At 41.5% G+C, this 16,165-nt stretch overlaps 1 protein-coding gene across 2 annotated transcripts in view; it reads left to right on the top strand.

Annotated features, from left to right (window-relative positions):
• Nucleotides 1-5,750: 5,750 nt before the first annotated feature.
• KLF12 (Kruppel like factor 12) overlaps nucleotides 5,751-16,165 on the top strand; it is a 341,374-nt gene continuing 330,959 nt past the window's right edge. Inside the window, exon 1 of one of the 2 annotated variants that reach the window (XM_026660877.2) lies at nucleotides 5,751-5,920. The gene's annotated coding sequence lies outside the window, so the exon portion shown is untranslated. Of the gene's footprint in view, nucleotides 5,921-6,084; nucleotides 6,148-16,165 lie in introns of those variants that run through there. The other variant, XM_026660850.2, reaches the window with a different exon arrangement.

Genomic DNA, 16,165 nt, shown 5'->3' with positions numbered 1-16,165 from the left:
GGAAAACAAATGTGGAATACCCTAAAAAGCTCAGATCAATCATAAGTAAAATGGTGCTATGGCTCATAGGGAATACTCTACCACTATTATCTAATAGTCACATTCATAAGCTTTTGGTCAACCAGTGTGATTAATAGCCATTTCATTATACAGAGCCATAATATGCATGAAATAGGATTGCCAACCCTCCCGGATTGTCCTGGAGTCTCCAGGAATTAAAAATTAATCTTTCATTAAAGATTGTCATGTGATGAAACCTCCAGGAATATGTCCAACCAAAATTGGCAACTCTAGCATAGAGCTGTACAAACAGATAAAGGATGATGTCTCTTCCCCGTAGAGCCTATAGTCTGAGGTCCAGATACTGCTATTGTATCAAAGTGGCCAGACTCTTGTACCCATATGCAGTCCCTTTGAATTGTTTTAGGTTCTGACAGGTGATCATAGATCAGATTTCAGGACAGGGGCCTACATCAGAGAGCCCCTATGTGCTGATGTGATCGGTTCCTCAGCAAAAACATTTATTTCTTTGCCTTTATTCAGAAGAGTTGTGAAAGGGTTGCAAAAGGAATTAGTAACACAATCCCTCAACTGTAGGTATTTTAATTGATTAACTGTCATCCTAAAGGTTTCTTCAAGTTTAGCAAATGAACACAATCTGTCTTACAACATATATCATGTAATTTGTTAAGGCTTTTGTTTAATCATGCTTCCCAAACTAATTTTGTTTGTTTGTTTGTTTGTTTGTTTTTGTTTAATTCTGAGTTAGGAAGTGAAATCCAAGTAGAATGGAAAAAACTAAAGGTGAACTGAAAATGCACTTTTAAATATTATCAAGAATGCCAATTAAATATTGGATGTCTCAAACAAGTAGGAAAGAGAAAAATTCAGCACGTACTTCTTTATTTTAAATATATCTTTATTTGTTTCAGGCCTACATGGTCAAAATATGTTATTGATTTCCTGTTCTGACTTGGCCTAATGCTTAGAGCCCTGCAAATCTCTGGATATCTGTTTATATCTGCAGATATCCTCATCTGCAGATGTGGATGCCTATATTCGCAGACCATGTTTGCGGACCTCAGATGGATGCAGATCCAAATTTTATATCTAGAGCGCTGCAAATCTGCAGATGTCTACTTTATATCTGTGGATATCCACATGTGGATGTGGATTCCAAATTTTGTATCCGTGCAGGGCTCTACTGATGCTACAGTGTGCTCTTTGCTGGTGACATGACACACATAAGAACCTGACTGCACATAGCCTATTGAGGTAAGTCCTTTCATAGGAAGCAATGTTCCATATGGAAGAAGCCTGGAGCATATTGAGACCTGATCCTGCCATGACTTAAGCGCGTGCTTAACATTAAACGTGGAAGTAGCTAAACTGAGTTCAATAGAACTACTCATTTGGGTAAATGTAGGATCAGGATCTAAAAGACAGCATAATTTAGGTGCAACAGAGTGCAGACGTTAGAGGAGGATAACAGGAAAAAAATTTCCCTATCAGTGGCAGGGGCACCTGAGAGGTGCAAGACAAAGGGGATGAGGGTGGAGATTTCAGTCGATCTTGTTTTTGAAAAAATCGGCAAGTTCTTATGCAGAGAGGGAGAACGGTTTTAGGAAGGAGCAGAAGGCTGGAAATAACTGAGAGTGAGGGAGTGAATGAGGGTGTCATAGCAGAACTTCTTTACAAGGAATATGGCATAACTGAGTGGAGATAATGTATTTGCAGTGAACGATTAAGCACACATGGTCCCTAGCGGTGTTCAGTGGTAGAGCTGGTATAAACATAAAGTTTTTAAAAAATGAACATTTCAAAGACTAGTTTGTTCTACTGGGTTTCAGAAAGGGCCAATTTTCTATTCCCAGAGTTTTATGTGGAAATATTTTATGGGTTTATTTAGTTTTCAAAAGCTAAATGTGTTGTTTCAAAATTAAAAAATTCATTTTTTTAAATTGTTTTTTAAAAACCCTCACCAATTACTAAGAAAAATGACGAAACCCCCTAACCCCCAAAACAACAAATAAAATGGGAAAGAATGCAAAATTTGGAGGTAATCAAAATGTTTTCATGGGTATTTGGTTTTGAAAAATGGTCTTTTTTTTTTTGGAAAATTTTCTAACAAATGATGTGTGTCCAGCTCTGCTCAGTGGCACAAGAATGAGAATAAAGGAATAGGGTATAAGGAGTGAGCCATGATTATCTATTGATAGATAATCATGTAACACATTTGGATTTCTACTGCAAATGCAGTCATATTTTTACCTTGAATACAGTCCTGCAAATTCAGGTATATGGGTAATGGTTCCTAGAAGCAGGCAACAGACCACGTAAACAGCCAACATAGCACATAATGAAGTTCACAGAGAACAAATTTTGTAACCACAAAATGTCAGCTCAACCAACTCTTCCTCTAGATGATTTCCTTAGATAAATTAGATAAATGGATAAAATATTCTCAGTGTGATAAAATAAATATTGATGGTTTTAATATTTTATTTGAAATTCAGTAGAAATGAGCTTCACCTGCCTCTCACTGCACAGCAATGTGTATAACATGTTTCTCTGTTATGTACCTCATCACACTGTCTACATGCAATCATCTTCCTACTATCACTTTTCATTTTTCATGTGTCAAGTGCTCATTAACCCTTTAACCCCAGTGGGTGAAAGCCAGTTCTATGATTTTTCCTTATAGGACATCCAACACTGGGAAATCGCTGCTCCTAGCTCCAACTGGTTAAGAAAAATGAATTTAAATGCTTATGCTTTTTATTGATAGTTGTGAGTACATGATACAAGGCTACTAGGGGAGTGTTTCCAATGGAGTTCTATAATAGTCCACTTAATATGGTACTCTGCCCTTTATCTTGTAAAAGGCTGATATTTAAAATATTGTGTTGCAACTCTAAATTTTGAAATGGTAAAATATTATCGTATTGAATTTAATGAATGATAATATCTGATGAGATTTTTGGAATGTGTTCTATATAAAAACAGTATTATAAAGAAAAGCTGCCATTCACTTGTTGAAAGTTGGTGAAAACACTACTAATTCTGATTTGTTAGCATTCTGTACTTACTTTGCACAAGAGTAAATGACTACACAAGATATGAGGCAGTGGAGAATTAAGCCTAATCTCTCTCTCTCTGTTGCACGTGTCTGTGTAAATGTATATTTGTATATGCTTAACTTTGCACATTTGTTATCCCTCCTTTCCTTAGTTCTGAGGAAAATGGAGTTCAGAACCAGAGACAAGTAACTGGTGACGGTAATTAGCTCTTTCTTGCCAAAAGAAGCCATATGGAAGTGGTTCATATTATAACAGTTAATGACAAATTGCATGAAAAGACACATAGTTGTATATCAGAGAGCAGGATTTAGCTACAATACATCATAATATAAGGAAGTGGAAGCTGTTTGTGGTTATTTTGGCCTCTTAGGTAAATACTGTGTAGGCAAACAAACATTACTTTATATATGCTACAAGTAATAGTATTTTGGTAAGTTTCTATAAATTACCCAAGAACAACAGGGAACCAGTCTGGTTTACTGTGTAAATATGCATATAAACAGGATTGTTTAAATGTAATTATATATTTTACCTAACAAGCCAGGTGATAACCTATTAAATCTATTAGAAGATGATCTACCCTATTTGTTTTAATGTGTTATTCACCAAAAGGATTATAATGACTGCTTTAAAGATTATGGGTTGGATCTTCTGGCTGCAGAACTGATGTGGGGATGAGAAAGGAGGGAGGTAGCTTTATGCCATTTGTACATCCCCTTGATCCTGGGGCTAACCAGGGGCCAATTCAGCACTCAGAGGAATTTAGAGCAGCCTTAAGGTAAAGGATAGGCAGCACAGAACAGATACACTAGCTCTATATTCACCCAAGGATTCGCCTACACTGGGGGATCCCCATTTAACCAGCTTAAAACCACTGCTACTGATGTGTTGTAAATAGGTCACACAAGGACCAGGATTTGGCCCAGAACACTACTGTGCAAATACATATCTAGGTACGTGTTTTATTTTTTTAAAAACAAAACCTTATAACATCTCTTTTTAAAGTATTTCCTGCAGTTTTACAGTCACTGCTTCTCAAAAAATTAACATCTTGGAAGTAATATTTTTATTTCACAAAATACCAAAGATTATTCTTGCTTTTTAATGTTAAAATATATACAATATTTGCCCAAGTTTTTAGTATTGGTTGTTAATTTATTGTCCTAGCATTATTTTAAATGTTTAGAATCAATTTCTCTGTTTGTGTATCTTTGATAGAGGAAGATCCTGATCCTGCAGTCCTTACACATACAAATCTCACATTATAGGGTGTTCTGACTGAGACAGAACTGCAGAGATGACACTCAGATTTTGCCATAGAATATTTTACATCTTTCAAGAAAACTAATTATTTTATTTAATTACATCTCTTTTAAAGGATGGGGTGTATTTATAGGAACTATTGTGTTGACATAAACCCCAAACAGGTCAGTGGTTAAAAACATGTTGATCAACAGTGTTCTGTATGTAAATAATACAGGTCAGTAAATATCCTCATGTCTTTTTAATCCAAGTACTCTGCCAGTGGGTCTCTTTATCAGTTTTCGTTTGTCACGCCCAGAGACCAAATTGTTAGTATTGCTAAAAGGAACACTGGTTTATGCCTATTTCACTGTTTTGTGTTTCGAAGTTTGACGATCCTGGTGACTCAGAGAAATCAAATCTCGCATTTTCAGTTTGGTTACTGTTTTGCATGTGTCATAATTTCACTACTTCTTTTAAAGGTACACTATTAGCATAAAAAAATCACACCTAGGTCTGATTCTTTTTAACCTGCCATTGTTATAAGCAACACACATCAGTACATCCAACCCACTCTCCCTGTCCTCCTCAGTCCCCTCCTTTCACACACACACATTCCTCAACTACCTCTCCGTGCCACCACATTCCCCAGTCTGCTCCACCAACCCCCTCGCCCCAGTAATCTGCTCTCATTCCTAAACGCCCTTCCATCTGGTCCTCAGCCCCCCAAAGACTGGGCTGCTATTACCCCCGCCCCTTCTGCTTCTCCATCCCATCTCCCCTCCCCGCCTGGCTCCACCACCCCTTGGCCTCGCTCCCGCTTACCTCCTTCCCCCCCCCCCACCGGCTCCCCTGCCCAGTGCCCCCCTGAGGCTCGGGGAAAGCGGAGCCCAGGTACGGCACCGCCGGGCAGGGGTGCGAGCAGACGGCTCCCAGTGCAGACGGGCATGTGCAGCCCGCTGACACACGCCTGAGGCGGCGCGCGAGCGTGTGCACGAGCGACAAGGGCAGTAGGAGCCGGTCCCGGCGCAGCAGCAGCAGCAGCAAGAGGCACTAGCGCGCCGGCCCGGCGGTGGGTGTTCCCATCCCACCTCTCAGGATGGGGAGGGGCTGGCCGCGCACCGGGGATTTCAGCGACCAGAACCGCAGCTGTACGGCCCCTCCTCCTCTTGCTCCTCCCCCGATTGATTGTTTTGGGGGGCGGGCGGGCGGAAGGGGAGGGAGGGGGGATACATTACATGCCAGCAAAGCAGTTTAGTTCCTGCTGATCCATCACACGCACAGAAAAGGGACTTGCCCGCGCGCGGCGCTTGGTTTGTTGTTGGGGGAGAGAAAGGGGGCCCCTTTTGTTTGGGTTGCCTTCTCCCCTCTGCTCCGCCCTCCCATCCCCTGCCTCCCCTCTGGTCCCCTGCTCTGAGGAGGGCAAAGAGAGTGGGAGAAAGGGCTGCCTCGCAACCCCCTTCCCCCTCCTCGAGCGGGCCCCCAGTGCAATTCGATGCGTCCCTGGTAAGGCTCCCCCGCGCTATATTGTGTCCTCTCTTGTTTCTGAAGCCTCCACCCACTGGCCCACCCTACATTTAGCACATCATGTGATCCGGGTAAGTCATTTGCAAGTACAACAGTTCTCTGTGTTGCCCCCATTCATTTCCTGAGAACTGCATAGAGCAGCTGAGGGAGACCGTGTGAGTGAATGTGTGTGTGTGAGAGAACGAGTGTGTGTGTGTGTGTGTGAGTGTGTGTGTGTGAGAGAGGGGGAAGGAGGGAGAGAGGGGACTCTGTATAAGGGAAAGAAAACAGTTTCTCCTGCTCTGCAGCTTCTGTTCAGGTCTGTGCCTATTCCATTTCTTATCAGAATAAACATACCTTTTCTTTTTTTCTCTTGCTGTCCCAGTCAGTCAGCTTTCAGATAACATTTTATTTTCCTGTCATTACATTATTGTAAAATGTTGGAAGGCTGATCTCTCGAATGGGGCAAGCATTGGAGGGCAGGAGGGAGAAGCTTTTGCAAAACAAGGATATGTGCAAGGCTTTTATTAAATTACCCGTAAAAAGGATGTTTAAAAAAACTAAACCAAAAAAAAAAAAAACCTTTGTCAAATAATGCATGCTAACGTGTAGTCCACACGGAGTGGGACTGCTTGGTCACGTAAGTGACAGTGGCAAGGAAACAGATAAATGTCATGTTGAATTTGGGGTTGCTGCTCTAGTTTGTCATTCAAAAAATCTGTTTGTGTGCATGTTATTTGGAGGAGGAGGGTAACGGGTTAAGATGGGGATGACACTGTTGGCATTAATAGTGGTCATTGTGCTACAGTCATTATTGTCTCCAGTAGTAATGATGTGTAACTGTCACTTGCCACAGTGCATAGTTCATGGAAGTAGCTGGGGGATGGCCTATGGCTGTTCTTTTCAATTAAGGTGGACCTAGGTAGAGTTGACAAGGGAGAACTTTACATTGAGACCAGTCATGAAGAGTGTTGAGCGTCAGCTTGGGAGCCACCACAGCTTGTCTGTTATTAGCTTGCTGTAACCTGACGAGTGAGTGCTGACCCCAGTGACATTAGTTTGTATTAAAGCAAGAGGCTTGTATGCAAGAGGAATCCATTCTGATTTTATTCATAATAGAGCTATTATCGGAACTTTCTGTGACCGTTTATATTGAGGGCAAAAAAGAACTTGCCAGATCTGATTAATAGTGTATTTAAACTGAACGTTTGGGGGGGGAAGTACCAAATCCTTTGTGCTATGTTCCCTCCATCTCTCCCCCTCTATTCTTCTCTCCCCTCACAAAAAGCTTACAGTTCTGCGTATCTTAATAGTAATAATAACTTTAATTCAACTGATAAAAGCTGACTGTGCTCAGTTAAAGTCTAAGTACAGTGGAATGTATAATCTGGATAAATAGTCTATGTAGTTGGTATTGTCACTCTTACTAATTTAACTATTCAGATTGTTAAAGAACTGTTCTGTACAGTTAATTTTAAGAAATTCCTGTGAGTAATGTTTTTTTATCAAACTGATTATTTAAAAAAATAAGTAAGGACTGTTCTACCAGTTACACTTCAATGCTGGGGAAACAAACACTCATATTTACATTAAAAGCATGTGCATAGAACTGCTACAACAGACGTGTGCCAGTCAAACAAACGTCACCCTGTAAATCCACCTAAACCATTCCATTCCCTTTTCTTACTGGAGGATAGAGTTGTTTGGCAAAGTAAATGGTTTGACATGAAATTTTGCTGATGACAGGCAGGGTGGTGCAGGAGTTTGCAATGTGAATAGGAGTGGTCACTTTTAAACACTGGGTGTATTCCTGTTAGAATTTTTTTTAAACTGTCATTTACAGAAACATAATATTAATTCAGTTTCAAGAAGCAGTAGCTTCAAACCTGGGTTATACGATGTGTAGCTGTTGTCACCACCTATTGCCAGATATGTTAAGATAGGTATTTTATGCATTTAAAATCAGAACAAAAATGAGCAGATTTTATAAAAGATATTGAAGATAAACAGTTTAGTTTGCTTTCATGATTTATATCAGCCTTGTAAAATTCTACATGTCTGTGGCAATTTTTTTTCCTGCATAGGTGGTTAACCAGCTCTTTTTTTCATGATCAGTCATGGTATAAATTGATTTATATTTTATTTTATTTTATTTTTTGCCATGGCAGGCAGATATTCATGGCAACTTTGCAAGGGTGCTTTATATAGTACTGGTGCATGACCTCCATTTTCTGGTTGATCTCCAATTCTAAAATGTTACAGGAACAGCAAAGTAGCCTCTAGTATAGAATTAGTAACTATGCTGAATAGATTGGAGACGGGGTGATATGGGCATTTTATTGATCATCTAAAGCTATAGTAAATCTAGACTGAATGCTTGGTTTTTTATATATAATGTGTTTTTTTTTAATTTTTTTTCTTAAGCTTCTTAACAGGACACAGTCAACTTAAAAATCTCATTACTGTCTGAAAATGTTGTATCATCTAGGCAGTGGTTCTCAACCTTTTCAGACTATTGTACCCCTTTCAGGAGTCTGATTTGTCTTGCATACCCTAAGTTTTACCTCACTTAAAAACTACTTGCTTACAAAATCAGACAGAAAATACAAGTGTCACAGCACACTATTGCTGAAAAATTACTTTTTCATTTTGTCTGTATGAAATTTTAGTTTGTACTGACTTTGATAGTGTTTTTATGTAGCCTGTTTATAAAACTAGATAAATATCTAGATGAGTTGATGTACCTCCTGTAAGACCTCTGTGTATCCCTGGTTGAGAATCACTGATCTAGAGTCCCAAATGAATCCTGTGACCACCATTGCTGAAAGAAGTTAGCAAATACAATGTTCTCTTTTTTTTCCCTCTTCATTTTCTTTGTGGCTTTGGCTACATTTATGTACACTCATTTTAACTGTTTTGCTGATGGTCATTTTGCCTTGTCTGAATCATGCACTAGCATGATGGCATCCCTCTTTCACTGCTCTGGAGGAGCTCACATGCACACACCTTCCCCAGGTGCTGGAGCGTGTGGGGTTTACCAGAAGCAGCAGAGCTGCTGCAGTTTCTGAGTTTGGGGCAATGAGGGTATCTGCTTTTCCAGGGACTCCCACCTGGAGCCAAAAAGGGACAGGAGAGAGTGGGTAGCCATGGGAACACCCATCTTCACATGGGCCTTTCATGGAAATGGAGCTTTAGGAAGTGTGTTGGGGCAGGGAGCGATAAAACCTGTCCTGAAGTGCTGTGAAAGCCTCCGTTTTCTCCTTCCTATTGCATTGTAGAGGCTGGGGAGAAATTGAAGGTTGATGTGGAGGTCAGGGAGCTCTCCTTCCTTGGAGACTCCTCCCTGCCATTCAGGAGCAAGGGGGGCCTAGGAGGTGGGGTGGCAGCAGGAGGAAGGATTCTTGATTCCCTTTTCTACTTTACTTGTCTGGACACTGCTGCTGTTATTGGAGAAGCTGGCTGGCAGTTGCAGGGATGATGGTTGTGTCCAACCACATTTGCTGGTGGTGTTCTCAGACCTGCACGTTGTCCGACATGCATGTTGTCCGTTGTTGTAAAGATTCTTAATTGACCTAAGTAGAAAAATTCTTGTAAATATTTTAAAAGGAATTTTGTTAAGATTTAGTACAATTCAAAGGCTGCTCTGTTAGAATTTTTGTTGAAACTAGTCAGATCAGAAAATACGCAAGTTGGCTGTCACTTTAAAAGAGAGGTCCTCTAATATTTTGGGCTTTGTTCTGCCCTCTGCTATGGTGATGCACTGGAATGGGCATGGTAAGGGGCTTAGATTGTAAGCTGTTTGAGGTAGGGACCATCTTTTTGTTCTTTGTACAACGCCTAGCACAGTGGGGTCTTGGTCCATGACTGCAGTGCCTAGCTAAAACCACAATACAAGTAATACTACATGGAGCCGTTTTCCTTTGAGTATACCGGGCAGGAGTGCTCCCAAACACTCAAGGACCTTTTATTATACTAGTGTCAATGGACAAAATGCTCATTAAATTCAGTGGGAGCAGGATTGGGCCCCAAGAAAGCTCTAGGGGGGAATATTCAATCCTAGAGGTGTGGATAGGGCTTGGGTGTGCCAAGTCACATCCAGTAGTTATGAAAATGAGCGTACAGCTCCTGAGCAGAGAGGAAACAATGTACATCCACTGTTTGTGCTAACCTGTGCTGAGCCATAATGCCCTGAAGCTGCAGGATTGCGTTTGTGAAGATTGTGTGGCTGGCACTGCTCTTCACATTGCTGCCCAAACTCCTGGTCTGCCCCTTAAAAAAAGGGGTAGCATTTTGCCGGTGGATTGCAGGAAAATAGATCTTAAAAATATATCTGATACTCTTGCATTTAGGTCAAGCACTGTTTCCTAAGGACACAATTGTGTTTGAGGAAATATTTATATTTGTCAAATCAGCTGTGTGCGCACCCATGGATAAGACACTTTTGTATTAGAGGAATGGAAAAATAATTAACATTATTTTTGTCAAATGTTTTATCTGTGGCTCATCAAGGTTGTTCCCTCCCCCTATTTGAATGGAAATGACTGTGGTTTACCTTTCTTCCATATACAAAAAATAATAATTTCCCCTTCCAAGAAATTAGGTTTCATTTTTGGAAAAACTGATATTGGTGCAGCACTGAGGCCTTGACCTTCTCAACTCTTGGCTAGTGGTTGTTTACTACAGCTGCAGTCTGTGTGTGCATGGAAGGGGAGGAGCTCAAATACAAACATGCTCACTTTCTCCAACTAAGATGAAAACATATTAAAAAGCCATGACATTTCATAGCAAGCATTAGTGAGACAGAGTTAAACAGTCATATTGGGGCTTTTCCTATATTCCTAAACAGAATATGCTAGGTTATGTCTGTAAGACAGACTGAGTCTTGAAAGTGCAAATGTGAAAGCATGAAATGGCTAAACTTCTCGTGCACTGAAGAAAATACTTGCTTTTTTAAAGATGTTTATAGACCTTTAAAACAGGCTTGATGTTAGGAAAAGAGAAACAAAATATTTTACCCCAGTACTAAAACCATTTTAATATAGGCCAGAGTTGTTCAGTCAATCACGATCACTGTGTAACTTTACCCAGCGAGACTGAACGCAGGGTTCAAAAAGTGAACATTACACAATCCTCTCTTCTCAACTGAATAATATCGAAAGGGATTTTTTTGTTTTGTTTAAAGGCCACATTAGATGAGAAAATAAGCAAAAGAGTAATATTTGAAGAATCACAATGTCAAAATGACTGTTTTAGTTTTAATATCTCTAAAAATAACTCTATTGAAAATCTTGGCAAGAGCGTTGACTCTAGTTCTAGTACTTATCAGTGACCATTGGAAAAGTGGGCAAACTGGGACAACTTCTTTTCAGAATGAAGGTTTTGCAGTATTTTCCAGTTAATTCATTCTGTGTGTGTACTTCAGGGTTTGTTCCCAAACAGCGAAGTCAGTATAAGAGTGTGTTTTCCCCCCGGTAGTCTATTCTGAAGTCTTTTATTATTATACAGAGTAAATAATTTGGTTACAAAAAATTGTTAAAAGAATTTTTTTGAGGTGAGACGAGACAAGCATAAAATTAGCTTTGCTATGAAGTCAACTTTGACTACTTTGCATAATGGAAACATACTGGGCCTGGTGTGTGTTACTACCTTGCATTCCACTATAGGCTCTGTTTGTATTTACCATGGTTTGTGGTAAGTGCCACAAACTTGGACTGGTTTAGCCAGAATCAAGCTATGAGAAATGCACAAGGTAAGTATTGCATTTTCATGGAACAGCTGTCTGTATCTTGCCTGTGTATGACAGAGAATGTGGCCTAATGCAAGAATGGAATTTGGAACTCTTTAGTTTTAATCCTGGCTGCACCACTTTGTGGCCTTCACAGATAACTACCCCATCTCATTTTCTTTATCTGTGACATGGGGCTAATGGAATATAGAAATATATGTGGTAATACTTAGCTCACAGGGAAGAACTAGGTTTCAGAGTAGCAGCCGTGTTAGTCTGTATCCGCAAAAAGAACAGGAGTACTTGTGGCACCTTAGAGACTAACAAATTTATTAGTCTCTAAGGTGCCACAAGTACTCCTGTTCTTTTTAGGGAAGAACTAATTTATCGGTGCTTGTAAATTGTTTTTGAAGAGGTAAGATAAAGATAGGCCAAATCTAGGGATCAGGACCAGCCAAAGTAGTAGACTTGGGTGCTGGGTGTCTCTGCCAGGTGATAGAATTCTCTCTCTTGTCTACTGGTATCTACCTCCAGTCCCCAGTATACAGGCCTCTCAAGGAAATCTATTTCAACCCATCTACTTCGTAGGGTTACCATTCGTCCGGATTCCCCCGGACATGTCTGGCTTTTTGAGCTAAAAATAGCGTCCGGGGGGAATTTGTAAATGTCCGGACTCCCCCCCATGCAGAGCGCGCGCGGCTAACAGGGCAGCCGGCCAGATGGTGCCACTTACATGGGGCTCCGACAGCCAGAGAGAGCCCCTCCTCCCCCCTGCAGCAGAGATCACTCCCTCCCTGCATTCGCAGATCGCCTCCGGCAGTCTGGAGCTTCTCCCCCGCTGCTGCCCAGCGTGCCGGGACGAACGGCTCAGGTCGTTCCTGAGCAAGTTCACAGAGACGTTAGGCGAAGGCCAACAACAAGGGGGCCAGGTGGTCGGAGAAGGGGCAGGGAGATTTTGGAGGGGGCAGTCAAGAGACGGGGGGGGGGGAGGGGCTAGGGGGGGGGGGGGTGGGGGGGGGGGGGAGAAGGTTTTGGGCAGTCAGGGTACAGGTAGGGGGTAGGGTCCTAGGGGGCCTGTTAGGATGGGGGGAGGGTCTCAGGAGGGGGCAGTCAGGGGACAAGAGGCAGGGAGGCTTAGGTAGGGGGTGGAGTCCTGGGGGGCAGTTAGGGGCAGGGGTCCCAGGAGGGGGCAGTCAGGGGACAAGGAACGGGGGGAGGGTTGGAGGTTCTGAGGGGGGCGGGAAGTGGGACGAACAGGGGAGGGGCTAGGGCAGAACGGGGGGGGGGCTAGGGCGGGGCTCCTCCCGTCCTCTTTTTTGCTTGCTGAAATATGGTAACCCTAACTTCAGCCTACTGTTTGAAATAGCTTTTATGGATGCATTGTATCCCTGCTGCAGAGCAAAATACTAGAATCTGTGTAGCACTAGATTCTTTGGCACTGCCCCTCCTTGCCCCTGTACACTGTTCTGTAGGGAGTCCCAATGCAGCTTGTCCTCAGGCTTCGTATTGATTACCCCTGAATCATGTTTCCAACACCTTAACTGTATTGGTTGACTTGTCAAGGGAGCCTCTACAGCTGCAGAGACAAGGGCTGGATTTGCCAATGTAGGTGCTGTTGCTGATTATTATTATATACATTAAAATATTTAAAAGAACATTAAGGTTGCAAAGTCAAGAACTCAAAAGTTATGAAATGCCAGAATTAAGGCTGCCTGTATAGAGTCCTGTAAGAAATAATATGTGATCATGTAATTAAAGACTGTGCGTATGCATTGTGATACAATGATGCTGAAATAAGGTGGCACAGGCAACCCTAATTTGGTATTTTCTAACATCTTAGCACATGACTATTCAACCATAAACATTTTAATGATTTTTTAAATGTAACCTCTTAGGTCTTGAAAAAGAGAATTCTATCATGGGGTACCATATTTACCCCCCAGTTGAGTCATCAGTAGTATTGGAACCCAGGAGCTTTAGATCCACCGCTCCAAGCACTACCACTTGAACCCAAGTGCAGACTGTTCTCCTTTATGTGAACTAACTAGTAGAGAGGGCTCAGATACGTTCTTTGCTAGTGGCTTACACAACCAGTTGCTAGATAGCAGAGCAATTCTAGGAATCCTGGGTTCTATTCCTGGCTCTGGAGGTGAGTATGTACTAGTCCTTAAATGCAACACAAGCAAGCACCTAGATTCTGCAGAACAGTGCATCGAAGTAGATGGATCTGTCATTTTAGAGACAGAGTTCTGTTCCCAATTCTGCCAGGGGTGACCTTAAATAATAATTCAGTTGTCCCATATGTAAAATGGGGTAATGATATTTGCCTGCTTCCTAATTAATGTGTGGTCTTGCTCAATAGTCAGAGTAATGAAGTGCACAGAATTATCAACAAGAATGAGTGGAAGAGTTAAAATTCTAATTTATGATCTCTTCCTGGTTCCCACTATATCTGCCCTCAGGCCAAAAGGTATTTTGGTGGTGCTTCTCCTGCTTGGCCTGTGTCCCTTCTGGAGCTTCAGCTTTGTGCCTGCAATCAGGGCCGGCTCCAGGCACCAGCTCAGCAAGCAGGTGCTTGGGGCGGCCAAGGGGAAGGGGCGGCACGTCGGGCTCTTCCACGGCAATTCGGCAGTGGGTCCCTCGGTCCCTCTTTGCCAAATTGCCGCCGAAGAAGAAAGCGGCGAGGTGGAGCTGCCTCTTAAGCGCCGCCGATTGCAATCGCGGCTTTTTTTTTTTTTCCGCCGCTTGGGGCGGCAAAAACCCTGGAGCCAGCCCTGCTGCAATGTAGAAGGTTCATTGAGGGCTGGGAGCCAAAACCATTGTAGTTGCATGTAGGGAGCTCAGAGGCTGGGAGCATGTGCAGTGCAGCTAGTATATCCAGAGATTTTTAGCAGCAGGCCTCTATGAAGCTCTATTGAGCATGTGAAAGTAGTGATTCTAACATGCTTACATCTTGTCCAAATCTGTTTAGGTTTTCACTGGGATAGCAAAAGGCACCTCATTGACCCTAGGATTATTTCCTCTGCCAAATATAAATTCCTTGTTCCAAAACTAGAGGTCTTTAAAATAAATAGTTGGAAAAATATTTGTATTGGGAGATCTTTTTCCCCCATGGTCAGAAATAGCTGAACAATTTTTGCTGAATTCTTTCAAAACAATTCAACCTGAAACATATACCTGGCATGGAAAATTTCAGCCCAAATTGTTGAAGTGTGTTAGACATAACCTTGGAAATAATAAAATGAATGTCAAAGAAAGCTCTGATCATCAGGCACAGCGAGTGGTGTCTTTCTTTAATGAGGCCCCAGTGCTTTCAAAAGAGTCAACTACGAAATAAGGCCACAGTCCTCCTAGCGAAGAGGACAGACACATAAATGTCATGAAAATAATCTATTACCAAATTGCAAAACACCTGACATGTTATACGACAAAGAATCTTGGACAGGGCATGGTTCAGGTTAAAATCAAAACAACGTGGAGCTCAGTGTTTGTTTTTTAAATTGAGCTGTGTATGGCTGGCATAAAAACAATTTCAAGCTGGTCTCAGAGTATGGCCATCAGAGGTCTGAGACAGAGTTCTAAGAACTGCAATTCATGACTCTAAAAAGTGTTTAAAAGTTGGGCAAATAGTATGCACTGTTCCAGGTTCTCTTTCATAGCCTTGGTCATTTGCCTGCCCCCTACTCCCCCTTCAAAAGAATCTTGGGGTAGAGGTAGATGAAAAGATATTCCTGAAAATTTAGGGGAAAAAGAATCCTCCTTGCTGATTTCTGTAATACCAATAATGCTTTTAAATGCCATCTTTTTTCCATTGGTTCCATCTAGTGTATGAAATAATCTCTGTAGCGTTTTTTTTGGGGGGGGGAAATAAACAAAATGGCACACCTTAGGGTGATTTTTTTTTCTTAAATGGGGCATGTAAACTTATTTAGTTTATTTAGCAGAGATCTGGAGTTTGTTAGCCTAATAGAATTGTTGCCATTTGCACCTTCACCTTACAGGTCCCATGTGCAACTAGATCAAAAATTTTCTAAGTTGCCCACAGTATTTATCTAAAGCAGATTTTGAAAATTACAGTCCTCCTATTCTGGAAAAAATAATTTGTCACTTTGAGTGACTTCATTGGGACAGACTCTGCATTAGTCACATCAAGCACAGTACAGTAGGAAATAATAGGCATAATTAATTTTTTTTTTACATTAGATTTAGTACATATGTTCTTGTATCCAAGCCAATTTCCAGATTTGGTTTATTTTGTTCTTGTTTCAGGTGCAAGGTCTTCCTTTAATCTTTGTGAGTTGCATGTGTTAAGGATTTGTTCTCATTCCCACTGCAGTTTTAAAGGAGAAGCATTTGAGATGCCTTGAATTACTGAGTGAAAATAGATCACCTTTACTGTAGGCCAAACAACTTAATTCCCTGAAATAAACTACAGGAACTGTTACATGTTGAATGCCTAAAATAGCAAAGAGAGTGAGCTGGGCTTTACAATTCAATCGGTTATTGTATTTACTAATGCCTCTTTGCCTCTTGTAATATGCCAGTCAGGACAGCTACAATCATTCTATGGCAGAAGGTTTTCAGGTCATCTTCAAGGACTGGTGAATGTACA

The sequence above is a fragment of the Terrapene carolina genome, unplaced genomic scaffold, assembly GCF_002925995.2.
Source record: "Terrapene carolina triunguis isolate 2854851 unplaced genomic scaffold, T_m_triunguis-2.0 Scaffold21, whole genome shotgun sequence".
Taxonomy (NCBI): Eukaryota; Metazoa; Chordata; order Testudines; family Emydidae; genus Terrapene; species Terrapene triunguis.
Note: the sequence above shows the minus strand (reverse complement) of the source record. Positions and strands in the feature narration are given on the sequence as shown.